This window comes from Plectropomus leopardus, chromosome 4, assembly GCF_026936395.1.
Source record: "Plectropomus leopardus strain MGB_pleo_1.0 chromosome 4, ASM2693639v1, whole genome shotgun sequence".
Taxonomy (NCBI): domain Eukaryota; kingdom Metazoa; phylum Chordata; class Actinopteri; order Perciformes; family Serranidae; genus Plectropomus; species Plectropomus leopardus.
This window is the reverse complement of record NC_142179.1, coordinates 12948369-12974980: the sequence shown is the minus strand read 5'-3', so window position 1 is coordinate 12974980 and position 26612 is coordinate 12948369. Positions and strand designations below refer to the sequence as shown.

At 40.4% G+C, this 26612-nt stretch overlaps 1 protein-coding gene across 4 annotated transcripts in view; it reads left to right on the top strand.

The window, feature by feature from the left end:
• The window catches only part of LOC121944011 (homeobox protein orthopedia B-like), a 70666-nt gene that overhangs the window by 27311 nt on the left and 16743 nt on the right, over positions 1-26612 (top strand). Inside the window, exons 3-4 of one of the 4 annotated variants that reach the window (XR_015776410.1) lie at positions 3814-3934; positions 21060-21540. The gene's annotated coding sequence lies outside the window, so the exon portion shown is untranslated. Of the gene's footprint in view, positions 1-3813; positions 3935-4525; positions 4724-21059; positions 21541-26612 lie in introns of those variants that run through there. The other 3 variants (XR_015776411.1, XR_015776409.1, XM_042487659.2) reach the window with 3 other exon arrangements.

The following is a 26612-nucleotide window of genomic DNA, read 5'->3' as shown; positions in this document are numbered from 1 at the left end:
AATCACTATACACTTCACATTCATTCCACTGTTGCATTGACAGTGCAGAAATGAAGACAGAGAGACCTGAAAACACTGACCAGTTGTATTGTTGTTTAAGATGTAAGATTTAATTGATTTTTTTTTTATGCAGTGCTGATAGTCAATTAACAGACAATGAACTCACAACAGTCTTTACTTACTCAATATTCTCATTCTGTTTCACAGTGATTCTGCTGCAACTACTTGTGTCCACTCTGTCATCTCTTGCATGTTTGTCTGTCCTGACAGAGGTGGTCCTTCTGTTTCTTTTCTGTGGTTCTTACCTTTTATGAGGGTATATGTGAATATTTTAAAGCTCTCTGAGAAAACTTGTTGACTGTCTTGACTCAAATCTAATTTTAATATTTTAATTAATGATCCATGTCTTTCATCATGCTAAAATATCAAATATTTCCGACTTCTCAAAATTGAAATTTTGTTTTGACAAAAGCCGTTAAAAGATGAGCTCTGTGATATGATGAGGGACATTTTTGCTATTTTTTGACATTTCATAGAAAATCAGTTAACTACTTTGAGCCTAATCGAAAACGAAAATAATCATTAGTTACAGCTTTATATTAATGAAATGTACTTCCAGCAGAGAAAAGCTATAATAAACTCCTATATCAGCAGTAAAATATTCCTGTAAAATCATGTGGGTCATGCCATTGTGACCAAGTTTCCTCCTAGTTCTTTATAATCTGTACAATACGCAAACACTGTCACTGGAGCTGGTCCAGGATTTTTCTCCACAGCAGGACAGAGAATTGTCTGTTCCAGCTGATGTGGATTGTAACTGTTTGTTTTTTTTAAGAAACCAAAGCTCCCAGAAGGAACTAAAAAAACAAACATGTACATAAAACACAAAAAATTCTGGGATCTGTGAACAAACCCAACACCTTCACTGCTAAGAGCTGACAGAGCTGACGACTGAGCCGCTGTGCTCGATCCCGCAGAGTACACGAAACACTGGGATCAGTCTCTCAACATTTGGCCTCAACCGTTGCATTCTCCTGCTCAGCCTATTTCATGGAAAGAGCAGGTGGTCCTAATATTTCATGCGTTCAATGTGTTTGCAACCCTTAGCCCCCCACTTCTGCCTCTGTCTATTCCTCATCCCACTAGAGCCCATTTCTCTTTCATCCACGCTGGTCGTCGTCCTGCTTTTAGGAGGTTCCTGCTCGGCCAGACAGAACGCTGAGCACAGTTTCGGAGCGCTGGCCCTCCTCTCAACATTCTCATCTCAGCATCTCCCCTGACGCTGCTCCTGTCTCGCTTTCTCCTCTCCTCCATCTCCTCCATCTCCCTCTGCTGCCCTTCTCCCCCCTTTGCCTTTTTTCTCTTTCTTACCCTTCTCTCTTCCTTTTCCCTTCCCTCTCTCTTTCTCTCTCTCTGTGGTTGTTGATTGGGTGTCTGAGTGCTTGTGGCAGCTGTGTGTTGTGTGTAATAGAGCAGAGAGGCTAGTCTGAATACAGCGATGGGAGAATTTGTTTATGTGAGAGATGCATAGATGGAGACAGGTCTCCAGACGCTGCGGGCTCTCTCTTGCTGTCATCCTGCATTCAGGCCCTGACAGGAGATCTGAGATGGCCAAATATGCCAGACGCTCGCCCCGAATCCCCAAGCTGCACCCCACAATCCAACCGATGTGTGTTTGTGTTTATTCAGATTTGACAGAATGATTCTGTGTGTGCGTGCATGCATGTGGAGTGTGTGCACGGGTCTCCAGGATAGCATGCTTGATCAGATTCCCCTGCCACAAGCTTGGTCCAGGGTCCATTACCACTGAGCGATAGAGGGGAGAAACTCCACCAGCTATTCTCTTTTTATCCCATCCCAGTGATCTCTTTCTCTGATATGTTAAGTCTGTTCAGCGGGGCAAGGATTCGGCTTCCATCGCTTCTCCGAGATGTGTGTCCACCTCAAACAGCTCATTTAGTATTTTCATTCCCCTCTGCTTGTAGTCGCATTTGTATGTGAATGTTTGCGGCGGTTTGTCCAAGTTAGCCTTGTCACTTCAAGCTCGCATCTTCAGGGACTCTTTGTCTTTGTGTCACTGTGATGTACGGCAATGTGTTATTTAAATCAAGTGTTTCAATTGAATAACCTCTTTGCTTTTTGGTTCATGCAGAGCTTCCAATATAGCAGTGCACTGTCCTGCTTGGTGCAGTACTGAGCCGGCACTCTTTTTCCTAAATGAAAACAAACTAATGTATTGGAATAATATGCTTAGAGGAGAAGAGACTAAAGCACAATTAATGAAGACTGAATCCGGAGTGGCTGCTTGGGTTTACAGCTGTTGTTCCCATTAGAATCCATGCTTCCATCAATGCAGCTCGACTACAAAACGCGAAGGCTGCATTCTGAGAGCGACCACAGTCGGCATGTTGTGGCCTTTTAACTGCCTTCAGCAATCACATTTGATGCTCCTTAATTATCTGACACTTTCCCCCCTCTCTCTCTCTCTCTTCTGCCTTGCTGCCCTCTTCCCCGTTCAGCCGCAGAGACGGTGCGTTTGCTTACCGCTCTGCCTCTGCCTAAGTGTTCGCCTGCATGTAAATTAATCTTGATTCACTTTACCCTGCCCTGCTGAGTGCTACAAATTACCCTATAGCAACGAAACAGCACAAGTGAAAAAAGCCAAATTGCTGCACTTGATAGGCTGTTGCTCCTGTGCTTTATGCCATTACATTAGGCCTCCATAATGAATGCTCTCTTGTGAAAAGTAGTGTGTTGTGGGTTTTTAATTCATCCTGAATAGGGAATGTTTGTGCATCTTTCTCTCACTCTGTCTGTCCTTAGAAGGAGCTTTAATGAAGGAGGCCTTGCCGGGTAACCACGAGGCGTACATTCACTCACAGCGCTCCCCCCTGTCCTCCCAAACGTCAGCATCCATCATTCCATTTACAGGAGCTTGACAAAATTAGCTGCCTTTGTGCCATAGTCCCTCTAATTGGCGGAGGAAGAAAAACAGGCTTTTGACACAAACACAGGCAACACATTCACTTACCGCAGCACTTGTCTCTCTGTGGATGTTAATGCGAAAGGGGTTTAGGTTTTAATTCACCAGAACAGAATTGCCTCTAGCTTGAGTGCTTCGTTTTCCACCCTGACTGCTCTTCACAAATTTCCCTGCCGTATTTTATTGCTTTTAAACCACAGTTTTATGTTCTTTCTCCGCTGATGGATGTTCACTCAGTACTTACTCGCTTGTCCGGTGAGACTACGTCCCTTAAGAAGTCTTTGTTCTGCCATCATAACAAAAGTATTTTTTTTATTTTCTCTGTTTCATGTTAGTCAAATATTCTGCTGCATATGAAATAACCTTGACTATTGACAATGCAAGGGCACTCACTGTGGGTATGTTCTCCTGTGTGTGTGTGTGTTTGCGTGTGTAAATCAATGACAGTGAATGGGAGGAACCCCTCGACAAACCCTCATCTTTCATCTTGAATAACCGATATCATAAACAGACGCTACTCATCAATCTCACCTGTGTTCCCAATACAAAGATAGGAGGCAGGCCTATTTCCCTCTCTTTCTGCAGACCTGATGACATTTACTAAATTGCCCTATGCGTGTGTGTATATATACAGACAGAGAGCAATGTGTTTGTGAGTGTGTGTTACTGCGTGCATGCGCCCCAGGTGTTTGTGCTCAGCAACATTTGTGCAAACTTGATGCTGTCTGTTTGTATTCCAGTAATATTGTAGATCAATTTGGTTTGAGTGGACAGTTTGGTTTTCAGTGATCTTTGCCTTTTCTTTTCTTTTTTTTTGTGTGTATGTGCAGTTATTCGTGCAGCTCCGTAACCATCCACAGAGGGGCAGTGCAGCAGTGCAGCAGTGGAGCGGGCAAGAAAATGAAATAAAAGTGGGGATAAATCAGGAAAACCAGCACACATGAAGAAGAGGTAAAGATTGAATTATGTTTAATGATGTCATTTGAAGAGGAGTGTGCTATATTATAACAAATGATAAAAATGTGTTTTAATGAGTAGTCATAAAGACTCAGTAGACAATCTTATTCAATAGGCCCCAGAATTGGCTTGCAAGGGTCCTTAGAGTTGGAAAAAGAACAAAGTGACTTTGGAACAATTATTGCACGCCTGTTTATTATCACTCACCAATTCCATGGCAAATTGAGTGTGCTGGATGTGTGTGCGTGTTTGTGTGTTTGTGTGTGTGTGTGTGTGTGTGTGTGTGTGTGTGTGTGTGTGTGTGTGTGTGTGTGTGTGTGTGTGTGTGTGTGTAAGCATGTGTGTGTGGCCCAAGGTCATGGTAAACATTGTACATCACTACCTTCAGGCAACAGTGATAATCCCTGGCTAAATAATAGATGGAGTATAAATCTATTATCCTGAACAAGCCTGATAAAGACATTTATCCCTCTGAAAGGGGGATTACCAAACTAAGACCATTTTTTTTGTGTGTGTGTGTGTGTGTGTGTGTGTGTGTGTGTGTGTGTGTGTGTGTGTGTGTGTGTGTGTGCGCGCGTCTGTGAGCGTGTGTCTGTCTCTTGCTATTAAGGTGACAGCGGAGATAAAGCACAGATGCTATCGATCCAAAGAATCAAAGTATATTTTATAAAAACATTTCACCCAAAGCATGTCTTTTGATCCTCAATCTTTAATATAACTTATCTTGCATGAAACGTTACTCGCTAATTTTCATGAAAAAAGAAAACACAATTGTGATTAAAAGGCTGTTTTTACTGAAACAATTCAAGTTGCTCAATGAAGTGTTCTTCAGCCAACTGTTCCTCTCTGAACTCAAACCAAACAAAGTTCCCAGCAACTGCAAAACAAAGAGCGCCACAACAATTAGTTGGTAACAATTAAATATCATTATGTTGTAATTAATCTGCACACAATTCATTAAATACTAATTCCATATGAAAATCAGGGTAGAACAGAATGCCATCAATATGCTGTTTTAATTAGCATGTGATTGACAACGTGCTGAAATGAAGAGTTTTTGTATAGGATGACTCGGCCTCTGTGTGTGTGTGTGTGTGTGTGTGTGTGCAAAGTGGATCATCTTAAGTGTGTAAAGATAAACTCCCCTCTGTCTGTTGATGGTAATTAAGTTTGCTCCCTGTGGGGTTGCTGGTATGGCCAGGTTGGGGCGAGACGGGTGGGGGGCATGATCTGTGCTAATTGTCGTACATGAGAGCCTGTTTTGGCTCCTCATGAGCACTGCGGGGCCCCTGTGTGTGTGTCAGTGTGTGTCAGTGTGGGTCAGTGTGTGTCAGAGTGTGTGTGTGTGTGTGTGTGTGTGTGTGTGTGTGTGTGTGTGTGTGTGTGTGTCCAAGAGTTGTGAAACTGAATGGAGCCATATGACTATGGGTCACACCCAGAGTGCCGTTGCTAAGATACAGCATCTGAAGCATCATGGAGGGGTGGTACCGGGGTACTCCATCTTCAGCCCCCACCACCCTGATCCTGCTTCCTCCCTCTGTCCCCCCTCTGCCACTTCCCCCTGGGGTTTGGCTGAATGGCTGAGGCTGACAGGGGCTGAATGGTTTGGGGTGACAGGGGGGTGGTGTCCTATTTGTCCCTAAATGCTTCTCTATAGACCCCTGATAATAGACTGGCTGCTTGTTCCCCTTCCCCCCCCCCCCCCCCCAACCTCCGCCGCCTCCTCCGCCACCTTCACCCACTCTGTCTCTGTCTCCTTGTCTCATTGTCTCCCTCCTCATCCCCTCTGTCTCGCTTTCCTCCCTATCATGTCTCCTTCTCTTCCTATCTCTTTCTCTGTCTTTCTTTTTCTTTTCTCTTTCTGCTGCTGCACTTCTTCAGGTTCAGTCCTCTGATGTATAAGTATTCTTTGCTGCTTGTTAGATCGTGCTCAAGAGTGTGTGTGTGTATGTAAAAGCAGAAGGTCACTGCTTGTTACTCACCTCTCCAGCTCCTCCATTGTCCAGCAGCTCTGGCTCTGCCAGTGTTAATAGGAGCTACGTTTGATGTTGTTCTTTCATGCTTTGTTTGGAGACATGGCTGAGGATACCTTTGATGGCTGCAGGCCTGTTAGTCAGGCCGTGTGATAAATGAGGGGGAGTAAGGAAAAGTCTTTTTTAATGGCGGATCTGTGATCAAATAAAAAATAATAAAGCGATGAAACCAATTCAAGCAGGAGCTTTGAAAAGAATACAAAGATGGAGCCTCTCTGTATTCACAGTGCACTGAAAAGGAAGGCAAACAGAGAGGTCACTACCCTGCATGTGGAACACCCTCTGCTTAGTGGATTCACTGCATCAGATGTTTATGTGTGCTTTCATGGTGAAAAAAAAACTGTTTACTAACTTGAATGTGCATGAGTGCATGCTTGATTTTATGTACGTCTGTGTCTATGTGTGAGCATGCACGCCCGTGTTAGGGGTCAGGAGTGAAGATGTTACCCTCTGGTCATTCATCACAAGTGTGACACGCTCTCCCCTGCGCTCCGGTACGCAGAGGCAATGTTTTATAAAAGAATAACACGTCAGCGGGCACCCGCCGGCCATCCATTACCACACAGCGCAACCTGCAAAAATGTACAATAGACTCACAGATCACATGGACTCACTGTGAACCATACTTGTCGTCTGCATATGCAGTAGCACTCATTGCCCTGTCCATTATTTGTTGTTGGGGTCTTTGGAAAAAAATTTTATTGACCTATAAAATTTAGCTTCCTCTTGCACTGCGTGATTTGTGTTGTCCTGCAAAGGCAGAATGAGGAAGAGGATGGAGGAGATGGTTATGTTTAAGACATAAGAGGCCCAGAGTACAGAAGCAGAGTTGGTTCATGGGGGCTGAGCAGACCTCGAAAGTGTTGGGTGCTGAGGGTAAAATGTCTTTATCTTCTCTCTAAATACACACACACACACACACACACACACACACACTTAAGGCTGCCCTTACATGGCTCATCAGTCATCCAGCCGACAGCAGCTGCTACCACTATTACTGCTACACACACATTTCAAACTGTCATGTTAATCAACAAAAAAAGAGAAAAATAATATTGCATGTATGCAAGTATACATCATGTATCCACATTTTAGTGACATATATGTACATGCAGAATATATATTATTGATAAAATGTAGAAATACTTTACAACACAGCAGTTAATTTAGAGGAAAATGCCCATATGTAAGACAAACAGGTACTCAGACACATTACCAAAAAAACCCTGCTGCACTTTGTATTATGGACCACACACATTTGTTGGTTCGTAATTTTCAGACTCCAGAAAGTTATTGCTGCATGCCAAGAAATAGTCTAGCACACAAGCACAAGTGAAATTACAAATTGTGTTGTTTTTCAAACCAATTACCAAAGTAATTGTTAGCGTTATATGCTTTTTCAAACGACAGATACATTTCATTTATGCGTTATTATGTAGCGGAAGTTGAAACTTTATGTTTCTTTACATTTCAGTGATGCTGTGGTTAACATGTGGTTAGGTTTAAGGGCAAAAAAACAATGGGCTGTAATTAGGAAAAGATCATGTTTTGCCTTAGAAAACCCAGTTTGGTGGCACAGTCCAATCTAGAAAAGCAGTGATATCTTTGAAAAAAACCCAACCACTTATCATTGCATTAACCCCGCTGGAAACAGCGATGACTTGCTAAAAAGCAACTGGTTTTGTGGTTAGTTTGTCTCAAACAGTGGTTTGCAACCAGGCAGGTATCACTCTCAGGTGTCACGTCATCCACTAACCCCTTTACCTCCTGATTATAATGTCGGCCTGTATAGTCACTTTAAAAATATTGATATGATATGTATGAAGGGTATAAATGTAACCTACATGATTTGCAGAATTGTACAACACTTTCTTCTGGTTTCTTCTGATGAATTAAGCAAATGTTAACCTGTGCATTATTGAGCGTCAGAGGTGTTTACTTTGAGTAGCTGTTTCCAGTCTTTGTTCGAAGCTAACTAAGCTGCTGGTCCAGCTCCATATCTAATAGACAGATATGAGATTGCTGTTGATCTTTTCATCTAACTCTCCCACAGAAAACCATCAACGGTATTTCCCAAAATATAAAACCATTCCCTTAAAGGTTTGACTGCTATATAGTAAATAAGCATTTTGTGTTTCTCAATTTGACAATCATGCAAAGTAAATGCCTTTTTTAATTTTTAAAATTTTTTTACAAACACTTACCAGCTTAGATTTAGTTGTTGTCTAGTGTTGGTTTGTGTGTCTGAATACTAATCAATAGATTTGGAAGAGATAGCAGAGTCCAGTCTTGTATCTTTCTCATTTGTTGAAGTGTGGTTTCCCTTTTATTTGCATTTGCATTTCAGTTTGTGCCTTTGGGCGCATCAGTATTTTGGATGTGACAGCTTGTGCTGTGTAAGACAGAACAAGTTGAGGACGTTGTGAGTTATAGAGCTCTTAGACCAGTTTACGAGGACTATTATCTCTCAGTTAGTCTCAGTTTTATGTGCATTTTCTCTGGGCTGGTCTGGAACCATCAATTTAATGCTTTCATAAAGCAAGGTTAGATAGCACTGAATCAAACCGAACCCTCGCTGACACTCTCCTCTGCTTTAGAGCTAAAGTCACAAAGAGGAGACGGAAGAAGACGAGGAGAGGCGATGAAAGATGGAAAGACAGTTTTACGATGTCTTTTTAAAGCCAATTTAGAAGAAAAGTTTAGTTTCCAGCTGCAATAACAATTGGAAATGTAGTCACACAGTAAAACCCAAACAAATATATTTCCCTTTGTCTGAGTGTCTGTTGCATAGACACATTATTGTCTGACATGACTCTGTGTTCATGTATCAAACAGGCTTATGGGTTTTGTGAGGCACCCGTTTTCACGGTGCTCATTGCTTGTTTTATAGAAGGCCGTCCCTTTCATGATGTTGCTCTATCACCTGCTGTTTCCTGTCAGCAGTCAGAGAGACAAAGACTTTGCCATTAGTCCAAACATACTATTCACTTCAAAACAAACAACAAGCAGAGATCGATATGGGTTGAAACGGAGTGCAGTGCTTACGGGCAAAACCCAGTTTTTCAAGCAGGCATTCAATAAGAGCCTGATTCCATTTCACCTCATTTATGAGTTGTGTGTGTGTGACTCCGTGCATGCGTGTGTAATCCATCTGCTCTAGTGTGACACCTTAATTTTGAATGCTGGTGGAGACACAGCAGGCCAAGAGAACAAATGGATGAGGAGTGAGGGAAGGAGAGATGAGGAGAGTACAGAAAGAAAGTGACCCAAGTGGGGAGTTTGTTTCGCAAGTGTCTGAGGATGCAGTGCCAGCACTCTCTGACAAGGAAGAGGAGATTTATCACCTCTCAGTGGTACCTTACATCCTGACAGAACGGCAATCCCCCTGACACACACACACACACACACACACACACACACACACACACACACACACACACACAAACACAGATGTACCCTGGTGTGTGTGTTGTGACAGGCTGCAGGTTCTTTTGTCTGGCTTTGACGAGTGTGTCATTAGCAGAGACGAGGAGCGACAGAGGGCCTCATCAGTATTTAAATATTCTGACATCTTCGCAGCCACATTTCTGCAGGGGCTTCCTGCTCTCCTACTTTTTCCAGCTCGTCTCCTGTCTGCTCTTTTTTGTCCTTACCTTCTATCCGTCCTTCTTCTACCAGGCCACTCTCTTGCTCTGTCAGTTCCCTTTTCTGGTCTTTATATCACTGACTGTGAAATGTATTCTTTTTCTTATCTTTTGTTTTGTCTCAGTGTGTGTTGGAATTTGTCACAGAGTGTTACCTGCTGTGCCTGACTACCTGGTGTAAAGTATTAGATTCTCTTTACTTTGGCTGCGCTGAGCAAGTTTTTGGCTCTAGTGAAAATTCAGCATGGCAACAGGCCAAAGGCTAAATCTGAGTTTGAAATTATCCTGAATCTTCCAGGAGTCCATGGAAATGATAACAGCTATATATATGACTGATATATAACTAATATATAACTAACTCAGAATAAATGCCAGTCGAATCAGATTTGACTGTTCAATGAATATTAGTCTATTCAGTCTTTTTTGAACAGGGTGCAGCAGGACTTTCAGTTTGACAGTGACAGTAGGGGAAATAATGTGCATTTCTCACACTTCCAGTTGTAATAGGCACCGAGGGACGGGGGTTTACATTATTATACATTCTTTACTGGTTCATTTGCCGGCATGTCTTAGTCTTCTGTTAGTAAACCACCATAAAACACATCTAAACTTCAGCATGATCTTTGAATGTGTCACAGTTAAGAGCCTACTTAGCCTCTTAGCAACTTTTTTATTGATAGTAGTCACTATTGTGACATTCACATTATATAGTAGACAACTTGACTGCATGAATGATGGATCGCAATTTTTTTTTTGCTGACACCATCAAAAAAGCCAGAGACTGTATGATATGATGCTGCTGTGAGCTTTAAACTCACCACTTACAAGCAGAAGACAGGAGATACTGTTGTTTTCTGAGCCTTAATAATTGCAGCTGCCTGTACCAAAGTGCAGCATGAAAGTGAAGAGCGCTCACTCCGCAGCAAAATCAGGGGACCAAAGTTTTCAGAAACAGGCTGCAAACTGACTTGGAAAAAAAATCTCAAGTAACTTCTCCACTTAAAGCAGTCTTAGTCTGCTGAGGGATTTCCAACTGTTGATATGAATCTCAGACTTTCAGGGGGCAACCCTACATATATCTTTGTAAGCTTCTTCTTATCTGCCCAGAGGCAGCTCTTGTTGCAGCAGTCAAATGCCCCTGACTGTCATCTTGCTTATGCACCAGCTACCCATCACTACAGCGGGTCACTTTGTGCAAAGAAGTACTCAAATCTACAGAACAGAGAAGAAAAAAAAAAAACACAAGTCAGAACAGGCTTAATTGTGATTCTGATTTGAATGAGAAAGCAGCTTAACAAAAGGGCCATCGGAGGCAGAGAGGTAAAAGGTTTTACCTTTAACAAGCGCTGCGCTAAAACAACTCTGAACCTGAAGAGGTGCGCTCTGAAAGGCATGTATAAAGCTCTTTGTAAGTGTCTGCTTATGAGTGTGCATATGTGTTTGCAGCTGTACATGTGTTGTGTATGTCACACACACACACACACAAACACACAGAGGTGATTTATTCCAAGCACAGGGCAGGTAAATTGAAGCAGGCCTTTCAGGTTGGTTTTCAGCTCCAGGTCTAATGAGAGCAGCGTTTCCCGTCTCTCCAAACAATGCGCTCCTGTCTCTTAAGAGCCCTTCCACCCGCCTGCAGCCTAGCCACTCTACATTAGATCTGTGGCCTGCAGCAGCCACTACAGTGAAAGGCCTCAGGCTCTGAAATGGCTGTTTGATTCTCTCCCTGCTTTGCCTCTAAATGAATGATTTATTGGCTGTCAATGAGGAGGCCAAGCGTAATGGACAAAAGCAGCACTGCAGAGCCCCAGTCAAGAGGATGTTGTTGTGGATGTTCTCTTTGAGGATCTCCCTGCCTCTGTCTGAAACTGTAATGAAGAGTAAACATCCTTGCTAGTGCCGGACTAAAGGTAGTTTGGCTGCATTAGGAATGTATGACTTCAAGCTGAATGGTGACATTGTTGGCACTTTTAGCCCCTAATAGAAACATTTAAAAAAATCTAATTTACAGTTTTTAAGAAATTTTTGAGGAGATTATATACACTGTCACGATATTGGAGTAGTGTTGCTTTTAAATTGGCATCAGTCATGTAAATTAAAATTGTCAAAACAAGCTTGATTTCTGAGCCACAGATGCAGGGCGATGAAGGCCATCAGACACACTGATTCCTTCTGCTAGCACATGACTTCATTCAATTATGCTGCTGAGCCGCCTACCACACTCACACTGCGACTGGAGTGGACGCAGGCGGCAATGGAGACATGTTATTTAAAATCCCCACTGCTTTTGTTCCCGTAAAAGGGGACATTAACACCCGCTCGTCCTTTGGCCTCTGCTTGTCATCCAAACGGCTAATTTCTCCAGATCCTTCTAATCCCCCAGGAGGGACAGCAGGGTTTGGGGCCAGCAGGGATGAGGGCCTCAGAGGCCGGCCGCTACAATAGAGAGTCGATGGGTGCTTTTAGAATTGACGTTCTAAAACGTGCCTTTGTTTGCATCATGCTCCCTGGTGTCCCGCCTTTCAGCAGTTCTAATGATAAGTGACAGGCCATTAATTGAAGCTCTTTAGGAAGCCATCATCAGACACACGTCTGATCCTTCTCCACTGAGACCAGTACAACAGTATTGCAGGATGGTAGATGAGAAAATTGTGAGGTTAGGTTGCTTAATCGGTTTGATTTTATTGATGCGTGTAAATCACTGGTTTCTCGCTAAACACAGAATGAGGATATTACTGGCTGGAAAATATTTTTTTTAATTTGTCTTTAGTCCAATAAACTGCTTCTTGTGCTTCTTTTGAAGAAATGAATACGGATCAATTAGATATTGTTTTTTTTAAGTACTGCTTAATATAAGCTGCATGTGAAAGGATCAGTTTTAAAGAATTTCTCGTCACAAGTAAAGATGTTAGTCATTAGTCGACCAATGTTGCAACTCTTGCAAGTCAACAGGAGAAATACTAGTCACTTAAACTTTTTTTTTTTTTTAAGCAATTGCATCAACCTAGTCAGAATGCCACTGGAATAATTGGCTTGTTCCCTAAGGTTTTATATTCCTAAGGAATGTTGTCTGAAATATTTGTTACTTGTTAACTTTTATTTGGTGAGTTGTTGTTATGTGAGACAATGTGTTCTGGTCTTAATGTATTGTGCAAAGCGCAACACATTTCAGCAGCATTTAGAATCTGATTTGGTAAATGAAAAATTTGATGTTGGCTCCTGTATTATATGCAGTATTTTTTCCAGACACTGCTTAGTTTTATGGATTAAATTGTGCTCAATTTCACCTGTTGTCTAAAAGTGTTCTTAAATGATGGGGAAATAAGTCATTAGGAACATCCCTAGTCGCAAGTCTAGGAGGATTTTCAGTGATACTACACTGCAGTTTTCATTGTTTATCTGTGCTTTTGTAATCAACTCTATTTTTCTTTGTTAACCAAAAAACAAATACAATGCAAACAGTAAAGACCAAAAAGTCTTGACTTATTGCATTTGTTTCTGCAATATATTTTAAAAACTTTTCAACAAACAAAAATAAAGAGAAATGGTAAAGTAGAGATGTTAATACTCATTTATTCTGCATAGCAGGCCAGAGTGTAAAAACATAAAAACGCTCTCTTATTTCATAGTCTTTACCCCAAACATGATATATTGTTTTCATAAAGCACAGTATGGCATCATCAACTGTTTTTATTTGTATTCAACGTGTGGCTCTACTATGAGCTTTAAGTCTTCCACTTCTCAACATGACATTCTGCAGCACAAGAAAACTCCAGGAGTGTCTGACGCTGCAATGGTGCTCGACCATAATTAGAAAATTGCTTCCACTGATGTATAGACGATAAAAAAATAATCATCATGGGGCTTACTGAGCTCTTGAAAAGAAAATAAGTAGAGGAATATTACAATGCACTTGTCCATATATACTGATATAAATTTAAAGGCACAACAGGCACCAGGAATTATTCTAGGACCAGAATTGGGAGGGAAAACAAAAGTGTGTGACTAAAAGATGATTCATATATCAACCGCATGTTTGTCACTGGGTCTGTTAGATGTTGTAAAGAGTGAGCAAAATGTTGTCAATTTTTGTATCACTCAACAGAGGATAAAAATAATGAAATATGTGGAAAAGTTAAAAGTATTGAAATGACCCACTAAAGATGTTCTCATAGTACATTTGCATAATTTTTTATACATTTGTCCAGTTTATTTATCTGTAGTTTTGTAGTAGAAATAAAGAAGAGTAATTTGGCTTTGTATTCTGATTTAAAACCATCATTAGATGTAAAATATACATGGATTTATTTAAATGGAATTCATTCAATAAACACTACAAAATAATGAAATTAGCAAGTGATAGATTCCACTGATATTTTTTCAATGTGCTTAGTTACATCCACACTCGTAAACATTTTGTTGACCTTTTTATAAACAACAAAATACTTCATAAAGGACACTATCATCTCCCCTGTGACCATTTCATAATCCACAAGGTCGAAAGCATCACTGGCCACAACAAATAGCCCAAATAATCTCAACTCCACAACTGAAACCTGCATTGTATTTATTCTACATCCCCAAGTCCAGTCATCCAGCTACAGTTCATTCCCCTCCAACCAATTTACCATCTGTGCATCTCTCCATCTTCTCCCTAAAACAGGGAAGGAAACAATTGTCGCTGTTTGGGTTTTAGGGGCTAAATGATGTCGCTAATCACCAGCTTTTAGTGGGGCTGATTTATGGAAGGGACATGAATTGTTATAGGCTGACTTGTGTGTGTGTGTGTGTGTGTGTGTGTGTGTGTGTGTGTGTGTGTGTGTGTGTGTGTGTGTGTTTGGGTAGGTGTCAGAGAGGCAGCCTGTGGGATAGGCTAAATAGTCCTATTATTTATCGTCTCAGAGCGGCCTCTCTGAACGGAAGAGCGGCTCTCCAAATTGAAATATAGCTGAGTTTACCCTTCTGATTACTGCAGTAGTTTACTCCCAGCGCCCAAGGAGATCATTAAACAATGGCCGCCACTAGCAACTCAGCACCCCATTAAGGCCCAGGATAAATGCTCAGAGTGTGCCTCACGGGCATCTTTTTTTTTTAGCCCCCCAAAAACCTAAATCAGTTGTTTCCTCAACCCAGCCTGGCATCAAAACAGCAATTGTGTCTTGACTGATATGGGTTTCCACAAGCGCAATTCATTGTTTTCTAGATGAGAAAAGGCACTCAGAATCCCAGCTAATGGATAAAGCCATTTTGAGAGTAAACTGGCCAGCTAATGTTGTGACAAGCTCTGTAATTGGTTCAAAATTCTAGCAAGATGATTAAAATATGGTAATGGATTATGAACAAACATTGAGCGCCTTACTGTCCTTGTTATTGTCCGACTGAATTATCTTAATTGCTGATATTGCAATGAGCCACCAAGAGAAAAAACTTGACATTGTAGCAGTTTGTAAAGCTTTAAAAAATTACTCCTTTTATTTCATTTTTTAAATGTGTTTAAGGTTGTCAGGGAGACATATGAGCATCTAAAGAGTTAAGAGAGTCACTGATGGCGGCAGTATCGATGTGAGAAAAATGGGTTATTTCAGTGGAACCATGTCTCATTCTATCCCAGCCATCACCATCACCCAGCATTTCCACAATGACCTTTGCAGGCGTGATGTTGGTCGGGGTTGCAGGCTGAGTCCTTCACACACTGCTGCTCTGATTACTGCAACATCTGTAACATAAACAGTAGAGCAGGACATCAGCACAGCAGACCTAACAGCCATGACAATGAAGTGACAGTGTCAGCTCAAGACAAGATGACAATGATGTTTCTGTCTCAGTGTGTTGATTATGCAGCGTACAGTGTGTCTCCTAGAGCTGGAGGCTGTTCTGGATAAATGGAGGATGATGCTCCGGCGTAAATCACGGCAGCTTTTTATGTCACAAAATTAAACCTTGACCTGTGATTACTTCTATGATTAATGCAAACTGCACAAAAACATTTCTGGTAGGACCGTGGCACAGTCTGCTTTGTGCTGCAACATGTTACCCCCAGAGATGTCTGAGGCTTTATTAGAAATTAGTATGTATGTCGGTATACAAGTCAGCCAGGACCAGCTGGAGAATCATCACCAGTAATAATCAACCTTATTCGATAATAGCAGGATAAGAGAAAAATAGGCTTGCATACTGCAGAAACTGGAGCTAATATGATGAGTTGGCTCTGGAGAGGCATTTTATTGAATTGCTAAATGGAAGGCAGAAGCTTTGTAAAATTAGCAAAGCAGTCTTTAAGGTAGTGTAAAGACACCGCTCATGAAGTTTATAGTCATCGACTGCTTGTGAAACTTTATTTGACTCTTTACAAAAAAAAATAGAATTAAAATCATGCTGTTGTTTAGTATGCGCAGACATCTGTAAACAAAAGGAGCAGGTTTCTGCTGTTTAGCGGCTCTACGTCTCTCCCATGTAGCAGGCTGTTTTTGTGGCTGTTGTTGCTGTCTGTCCTAACACATTTACCTTAAGCCATCAGCACTCATTAAATGCCTGCTGGTGCAGGGAAACAAAAGGCTGCCTGGCGAGCCAATATGCGCCTCTGACACGTCAGCCAATCCCCAGACGGTCCGCAGAGCCTGGCTGCGCCACGGAATTCTCAAACATATTTTTCTAATTTATGGATGGATAATAAATCAACATTAAGGCTTGGACAACGAGTTATACATCAGAGGGAGATGGCTGCAAACTGGGCCACAATGCAGCAGAGGAGACCAGGCGCACATCTGCACTAAAGTCACACTGTGCATGTGTGTGTGTGCGTGTGCATATGCGTGTGCGCGTGTGCGCGTGTGATTATGTGTAAATATGTGTGTGTCTGCACTGCCAAACTCAGTTTAATTTCAACCTCTAAGTTGGTGGAGATGCAAACATTTTTAATGCCGCTGCTTAGAGGAGGCAAGTATGAATATTATGAATAGGAAATAAGACCATTTGGATTTACTACTGGAGGGATGGTGCTTTAAATGCTTCATAAAATTTAACGCTGTGAAATATGCGCACGTTTGCATTTTAATGTCCATGAATTGGCCTTTCACTGATGTGGTAGGTCACTGGTTCTATATGGGGCCTATAGTCCTGCATTTAGTAGCCACAGCTCAGGAAGGAAAACCATATCCCAGTGCTGACTGGTTGACTGTTGCCTCAGTATCTCCATTCTTCTAAGTGCGAAGATGACACATGTCAGCAAACCACCAGTATTACAAAACAGATTGAGTTTCTGGTTATTTAAAAAGAATGCCCCTGCTATACCATGGCATTTATTGCAAAGTTTGTCTTAGTATGTTTTATGTCAGATCTAGTGATGTAGTGGAGAGTATACACAGGTATACTGGACATACTCACCTCTTTTTTGTCAGTTTACAGTATACCCACCAATCAGGCAAAAAATAATTGTTAGTTCTAATGAATTTTTTTTTTAAGCTGCTACCAACTACCTGCTACTACCAAGGTATCAGCTAATGACTGAAAGACTATTGAAGAGATGAAACTAATAAAACTGTCGTCTAACCAAACTGACAAATTGAACTGCTTAACCTGAGGAAAGAATAAAAGAAGAAAAGGGAAAGGCTGTTTGGTCACTGAGTGGAATTCAGTTAAAAACTCTTGGTAGATGGATCAGTCTTTTTCAACTTGAGAAACTGCACATAATTTCAAATAATTTGGCAAATATATAGGAGATTATACACCCATCTACCTAGTAGTACACACACCTAATCAATTACCACCACACCACTGGTCAGATATATCATTTTCAATAGCCTGTCAAAAATATGTCATATTCTGAATGTCAGTATGAAGTCAGGAGTTTGATTGATCAGATCCACTGGATCATTAAGGAGGAGCACATTTTTATTTTAGATTTATTAATTTTGTTTATCTTGTATTGTAATTTTGTTTGGCTCATTTTTTAATTAGTCATATTTATTTCTCTGAGTTTTGCTTTAAATTTGAAAGTTTTAGATCAAACATGTCAGAATGTCATTTGGAGAATGAATAATGAATTATCAAACAGGCCAGTGTGATATCAAGAAGATCACTTGTCACAATATTTTTTTGATCAATGTTTCAGTGATATTGATGATGATTTGTGTTTTTATAAAATGTTAACACAATGACATTTCTGATAGATAATCAGTAATGTGGATATAATGACTTAACACAGTTAACAGAACAGCCAAAACAGTCTGGTAAGTTAATAAAATGACATCACTTAACTGTTATTCAGCCTTTAAAACATAGGAAAGATGATAATAAATAGTCACATATCACAGTATCATTACAATATTTAAATACTGCCCAGCCCTAATTTCAAGTAAAAGTACCACAATTATTTTATTCTACCCAGAAAAAGAAATCCAAGATAAAAATTTGTGACTTTTTTTTTTTTTTGACACCTAAAGGCTTTGTCCACGACTTCTCGATTCCCCAACTGTGCCTGTTGTTTCAAATTGATATATTAGTTTTTTGAACAGGGACGAAAGAGTGTAGGCAGAAACATGGTTTGAAAATGTAAAATATTTATATTTATTTATAAATTTATTTATGTAACCAGCAGAATATTTTCTTTTGTATCTTCCAACTTTTCAGACTAATGGTTTCAGCACCACGGACAGCACAACTGGTGATCAGTACATAAAAGCAAAAGTTTTCGATGTTGTGCTTCTCTAAATTTCAATATAATATTTTGTTTGCATTATTAGATATTTTCTCCTTTTACTCTCATGTCACCATCACAACACTGATGGGTAGTTTGTTTCTTGTTGCTCTCACTCCGTTAGGCGTTTGATGCATCGTGCGGCTAAGCTAGAGCTCCACTCTAAAATTATTAGACCTAATCATTCATTAACCTCCATTAGACTGATAGGAGGGTAAACCCAACGCCTGATTACATTCTCGGTGTGTGTGGGTATGAGTTTGTGTGTCTACATCTGTGTGTGAGTGTATACACACAGCGTGCATGGTGAATGTGTGGGAGTGAAAGATGCACCCTATACATTTCTCCACACACTGCACATGTCTTTGTTGTATTGATACAGTTAAACAGTTTCTCTCTCTCTCTCTCTATGTGTGTGTGTGTGTGTGTGTGTGTGTGTGTGCGCGCAGTGGAGAAGGTTTGTCATTCATTAGAGTGGAGCACAATCAGAGCTAAACTAGCCATGGCGGCCTGACTCATTATAAGCTGAAGGTTTATTTAAAACCTCACACTGCCTCATTCCCAATCCACTCACCGCCATATGCATACAGTAATTACACAAGTGAGGAGGAGGAGAAGGTTGGTGAGCTGCTGCTGTGTGTGTGTAGCTGTGTGTGAGTGAAAGAGAGCGAGTGAGAGAGAGAGAGCATGCGAGCCTGTGCGTATGATTATTTTTCATTCCATGTTTCGCCTGAGTTCTGCCCCTATAACTGAGGATCTAATCAATCTGCCGGCTATTAAGTTTGTTAATTGATAATGCATACTAATTAGGCCTGGCTCCGTTACCACAGCGACGACGAGAAGGTGATTGTAGGCAGGAGTCCAAATGGACTTTTAAAGCAGGGAGCGTGAGGTGGAAGCCATCAAGCCCGCACATGTACACGCACATGCTCATGACGCCTACACACACACACACACACACACACACACACACACACACACACACACACACACACACACACGTAAGCAAAAATGCAGTCAGCACTATTAAAAAAAAGTTGCTGGAGTGACCTTATGAAGCTGTATTGACCTATGCTGTCATGTGCATCATACATACATCCAAAGGAGATTACTTTAACCTCCTTATTTAGCATTTAAAATCAGTTTAAGAAATGTTTTATAACCCACTGCAACCAAGTTATAAGCAGAATTAAGGACATTTAAGTGTTTATTAATATACTCTATTTATCATCATTTGTAACTTTTTCTGTGAAGACTCATTTTATATTATTACAAGTGTTTTTGTTTTTTTTTACTTGTCATTAATTATCTGTTTTTTTCACCAGCTTCTACTTCTGGGTGCCTAAAATACAATAATTCTAAAATCTGCTTATAAATACATTATAGTGTAGCAACAAGTATTTGATAGACTAAAAAAAAATGATTATTCTAGTAGGCTACCAGACATTTAATTTCGTATAATTAAAAACTTATATTTGGCGTCCATATATTGATACAATATTGCCACACAAAACATTGTGATTCTATGCTCTATTGATTTATATACTCCCACCTTAGCTTATACAATGCGAAATGTTGGCTGTTGGGGTATGGGGGCTTACATGTTTCCAAAAAGGTTATTTTTGATAAGACCCTCTTTAGAGAGGGCACATAAAATAGTTAAAATTATCCCCACATTAATAACCAACATCAACAACAGTAAAATGCTGTGCACACATTAACACATCAGTAATAGAAATGCTTTAAAAATGTTTTAATTTTAATACTTGTATTTACTTAAACGACATTTATGTCACATGATTTTTTTAAAAGTACATTTATATTGCAGTATTGCTACATTTGCTTAGAAAGTAAAGTGTCCTGATATATGAAAACATTAAAATTATTTTAGTGCTATAGCTATTGCTATTTCAGAGCAAGAGACCTGTGGGTGTTTGTTGTTGTTTTACCAACATCTGTAACTAAATATCACCTAAAAGAAAAACAAAACATCAGCCACAACCTGACAAGCAAAACTTCTTATTAATAGCTTCTTACTGATCTGTTAAGCATTAGTAAATTATTATTTAACCATTAGTAAAACCATTAGTTTTTATTTATTCTGTCTAGGATACATTTTATAAGGAAGTGGTTCCAAATAACTTGTAGTGTATTAAACGACCATATTAACAACAGTGACACACAGATCCCAATAATGGAAAAGTCGAAAACAACATGATGCAAAAGACCAAAAAAAGATTCAATTATTCTGCAGCCTAATGGAACAAAGTTGATCTTAATTGCAAAACAGCAATTTCTGTTACAATCTAGCACATTACACAACACTGATTCAAGTAGCAGGTGTGTTTTTTAATCATGTGTGTGTGCTTTGGCTCTGTTTGTCTAGCTCACTGCCTCTGCATTTGTTCTGGCTTTTGTGAGTTAGACATGGACACACACAGACACATGCACGTGCACACATGCACACAAACCATTTATCACCTGCCCAAGACCCTGAATTATTATCTGTGCGGTTCAAGGTCAAGGAGATGCAGCAGGTAAATTGAAGTCTGAGAGGTCAGTGCAGTTTGATCACTCTGTTTCTTTGTGCTCCTTTGGAGAGATGCAGCCTGGAAACAGAGTGGTGTTTTCTTTTTTTTATGACAGTGGATGATAGAGACATTTTGTTGACTCGTCTTTGACAGGCCTTATCTCTCCTCGGCTAACCTCATTCCTTCTGACCTGTGTCACTTCCTGCTGTCCTACAGGAAGTACTCCTTTTGGCTCACCTCTGCACTTGTTGTCACCCAGAAAACGCCTGTCACTGCTCCTCAAACATCACTCGTTGACAGTGTGGTTATGCATGTGTGAATGTGTATAGCAGAGGTAGCGCACGCTCGTCTGTTTGTCTATTTGAAACCTGCTTGGATGCTACTGTGCAGAGGAGGATATTACCCTCATTACCTCATGATGAAGAGCTCAGTAGATGGTCATATCACTGATTTATCCTGCCCGCTTTGTCTGTGTGACTGATGGCGTTGCACACACGGGCCAATCCCTCATCAAACTATTCAGTCTTTGACAGATTGAGCTTTATAAATGAACCAAACATTTTCGGGAAGATTAAATCAACCTTCACAAAACACTTTAATTGAGTCATCTGTATGTTTTCATTCCCTCTTGGATTTTTTTTTTTTGGTGTTTCATCCTTCTGGATGTAGATTTCCATCTGAGCCAACCATCTCATGGCTTTGTTAAATATGAAAACACACTTTTGCTACGCTCTCTTCACCCTTCTTCCAACCTCCTTTTACTTTTTCTTTGCCTCTTTTTACTTGCTGTCATCCCTTGCTCTGTGTATCTCCAAATGTGCATGTGTTGCATGCTTTGTGTGTGTGTGTGTGTGTGTGTGTGTGCGTGTGTGTGCGTGTGTGTGCGTGTGTGTGCGTGTGTGTGCGTGTGCGTGTGTGTGCGCGTGTGTGTGTGAATTCACCAAGCACATGGCTGCACGTGTGTATTTGTACTCCGCGAGCACTGCATGTGTGTGCGTGCTCGTGTGTGTGTAAGGGGGGGCAGAGCAGCCAGCTGGGTTGGAGGGGTAATAAAGAAGGAGAATCAATAGGCCATGCAGTAGAGCCAAGGTGCTGCCATTTATCACACCGCCTCCATGACTTCCATCATTCATCATGCCCAATGAGGCAGCAAATAGGAAAATGACTATTTGTATCAAACACATCTGCACTCATCCACTGAGGTATTTTATTCCCATTAACTCAAAGAGTAGAATACGCCAGTTTCAGCTGCTGCTGCTGTTGTTGCCGCTGTGTTTGTGTGTGTGTGTGATTCTATTTGTTCAGGCTTGTAGTTGTAGATTCATTGGGAACACATTCATGGCTGTTGTTGTTTTTTCCCGGGAAAAAAAAAAAACAAGCAGAATGTGTGCTGTGAGCCCTCCAATCCCTGTGTTGATGTTTAGCCTCCATCTCCCTCTCTCTCTCTCTCTCTCTGTCTCTCTCTTTTCACCTGCTGCCTCCTTTAGCCCACATTCCTCCTTGTTTCCAAATCTTCCTCTTTCTGAATCCATGAAGTGATGGTGCAAATAATATCTCATGGCTGTAAGGAGCCATTACTTTAAGCTCGCCTTTCATTTTCAACTATAAATTAGCCCCGAAGCTGGTCTGCCCAGGGGTTGAGGTGTATATCTGTATGTGTGTGTAGCCTGTAGGGCTGTGGGGTGTAGAGGGGTGGACTGTGGTCATTATGGTCTAATATCCCATGAAATGGTAAAATTATTATGCAGCCTGTTTTATGAGCTGCCTGTGAATATTAAAGAAGGATATTTTGTGTGATGTCCCTCTCATAAATCAATGTGATTGTGTTTGTTTTTGGCTTGCTTTCGTCCCTTTTAATAAAACCACGCTTGCAGTAATTCAGGGTCTCCTCTGACAGACTCAATCCAAAATTTTCTCAGTGTGAGCCAAATGTTTAACTGTTTTGTAACAACCTCTATGTCACCTTTTCAGAAACTACAGCCTTGCTCTGGGAGAATTAAGAAGAAATAACATTAAAATAGAATTGCAACAGTTAGCTGATTAGAAAAATTAATCAAACTATTTTGGTACTCATGATAGTTTTGCTCATTTTTTTAACCCAAATTTTCCAATTCCATTTCTCTAGCTACTTATATGTGAGATTTACAGGGTTTTTTTTTCCAGTTTTATATGATTGTAGCATATGTATGTAGATTCTGTGGTGGGGATGCAGGGGCAATGTCCACTTCTATAGAACATGTACATTTATTCCCCCACAATAAAAACATGAAATTGGCAGAGGATGTAAATTTTGACAAACTTTAAGACTTTTATATGAATAAAAAATCACCAGAATCCAGGAAACCCTTCAATTGTTGAAACAAAACCTGCACCCTTGCATTGTATATTGAATACATTTGGCTTTTGGACTGTTAGTTGGACAGAAATTGTGATGAGCAGTTTTATTAATCTTTTTTTTACATTTCATAAACCATAAAATTGATTGTGTAAATAATCCACAATTGAATCAATAATAAAAAGCTTCTTTAGTTATATTAAAATGCAAAATGTTACCTCATGGGACAACAGTTAAGCACTCCTTTTCAATGACAATATATGTCAGTTATTAGTATGAAATTGAAACACATTTATATACATATTTCCATTCAATACATGCACACACAAGGGAGAAAAGAAAACAATAAGTTGAAAATCACACAATGTGTGTAGACTCATTTTTATTCAAGTGCTATTCCTATTTAAAACAAAACAACCTAGACATTCTTGGAAAAGTGGATAAGATACAGCCAGTAGACTACAAACGGACACACACACATAACACACAAGCACACTTGGCGTGGCAAGGAAAGACTATACTAATCTTCATTGCTGCGGCTTTGAAGGAGAGTGTAATGTACCAAGGTCACTTAACACATCTATCTCCCAGACATTCATCAGTGCTCTTAGCGTCTCTCTTTTACTGCTTTCTGATATACGGCTCTCAGCGGGCTAAAGCCCTTACATGAGGAGGACACACACTCCACCACCACTATCACCAGACTGTGGAGCCTTCATGTAATATCTGAGAAACACCTGAGAGGTGAAGTGTGATACTGGGCCTGAGGTTTGGCCTCTTGAACTCATTTTTTAAATTCTCATTAACTTTTGAAACTAATACTTCTAATAATGTTAATGTGTGTGAACCGGGTATTTCCTCTTTTTGTAGCTTATTATATTTAGTATTTGATATGCTGGAGGTGGACTGTGTAAAAGGCAACTAGGGTTAACATCATTACCTACTCACAGCCTCATAATCATTACTGATTGGACAAATTTCTAAAATTACCTTCTTTATTACCAATTACATAGAACACTTAGCTTTCTCAATATCAATCAGCACACTGTGATAATGCATAATTAAGTCTCACAGACCAATCTGGATGAATTATCTAATATAAACCTAATGACAAAATCAAAGACTTCTTAATAAAACCCTACTGCCATATTGTTTGTTAACTGATGGAAAATGAAAAAGATAACCATAGCGCTTATGCTAATGTTAAATAAATCAATGATCAGACACAAAGCAAATTCCGAATGTATATTCTTATCCATCCACTGCAGTCTTTTTTTTAATATACTTTCCCCCCCACTTTCATGGGTTGAACTAAATATCAATCAAAAGTAATTTTATTTTAAACTATATTATTTACAATGCATAGATCTGTGCATCATTTCCTGCAGAGAGTACTGTACAGCTCTTGTGTTCACCCTGAGTGCGTCTCGAGCGCACATGGAGACGTGACCGTGCCCCGCGCGCCCCCGCCCCGCTTCCTCTGGGAGCTGAGGCAAAGTCACCGACCGCAAGGGGATGGCTTTCAGATTCATAAAATTCATAGAATTTTTCACAAATGGATGAACACAATTTCCTCCCAATTTCCTCATTATGCAAATATGCAAAATATCAAATCTAGAGCAATTAGGGACAGCTACAGCTTCAAATTTACCGGTTTAAGCCGTAATTGCAGAAACCCTCAAATAATTACGCGGCTAATTGGGAATATTTGTGACAGATACAACAAATTCTCCCCACAAATTACATTTCATCCGAGGGACCACCGCGCCCCAGTGATATCCTATCGAGGTCTAATTTCTCTTACATAATGAAAGGAACTGAAAACTTGTTATCACATTTGAGCACTACGCTGCTTTGTAATGTGGAATGATCAAATAAATTAGGCTGAAATTCATACATATTTCTCTAATCTCTTTCAAAGGCACTTTATTTGTAAAGGAAATAACTCCAGGTCGTTCCAATATGAGCCATAATAGGCAGTTAGAGCGCACGGGGAGCCCGGGAGAGGCAAAGTGCATACAGGATGTTGGCATTTCCAGATGCACGAGGGGGGAAATCACGCAGTCACCTTCAAAACTTCAGCAGCTTTGGAAGGTTTGCTGGAGCTGTCTGCGTCCACAAAGCTCTGGTTTGTCTCCTGTCTCTCCGGGACGCATCACCTTCTCACAGGTGACCCTGTCCAAGGTCATCAGGCCATCTGTGGACGACACACACGTACACGCTCACGCACGTCAATACACACGCACGTACACGCTCCATAAACGCCTGGCGCTGAAATGGAGCTGGTCTATGTAAACAGGCAGTGCGCCGGTGGAGCGTAACTGCGCCTATTTGTCAGAAAGCCTCATAAATACGATCGCTCCTGATATCTCCATTTCTCCGTGCCGCCGTATATTTTACAGATGGGGAGCACGGGCACAAAATGCTTCAGTGTTTATTTTTCCAATTTATTTAAGCAAAAATATTAAAAGTAAAAATAAAGATAAGTAGGGTACAACTTTTTTTTATGAAAATGCATAATTCATTCCTAATAGCCTCTTTAATAATTACAACAACTGATTCATTTTAAATTGTCTAAATGCATTGTTATGATTAAGGAAATTATAGATTATAATTAAAGTTTCTGGTTTAACCTTTAGCCTAAGATTTTATTTCTCACAGATTTCCACATTACAACATCTAATTTCAAATTTCCCACTAGGTGCCTCATTTTGCAAATCACTGTAGTTAAATAAGACGGCTAAGGAGTTTTTAAACATATCATTTACAACAACAGCACCCGAGGTTGATCAGTCATATCTCTTAAATTTACAGGACCCACTGTGTGCAAGTGTAATCATTTTGTCAGCAAATGATTCCAGGTGCGTCCTAACCTTTAAAAAGTGCCATGATTTCTTTCCAGTTTGTGCTATCAATCATGTTGTTAGAGAAGTTGTCACTTATGTGTGCTGCTGGATATCTCATTTTGTTTTCGGGGGAAATCCCTCTTCAGTTATGTGATAATGAAAACGACATATCTGTTCAAGATAAATGATAAATGCAAGATAAATGCAGTCACATCACGTTTTTTACACGAAAATAAAACAAGAATGTGGGCGCGTGCGTGTACATTGTTTATATATAAATTCATGCAGGTGTGATTGATGAAAGGACAAAGTTGGCGCCGGGGACAGGAAGTGGACCCGGTCGGGGAAGACTTAGGTGTGCTCTGTTTCTGTCACATGGAAGCCCAATTCATCCCGCAATCCCTCCACCTCCCCGCACATTCCCACAACACCGCAGTCTATTTCAGTCTGTTTGTAATCCGCTGACCTCTCTCTCTCTCTCTCTCTCTCTCTCTCTCTCTCTCTCTCTCTCTCATACACACACATACACACACATACACACACACACCTCAGTCAGACCCGTTTATGCTGTGATTTTCTGGACACGAC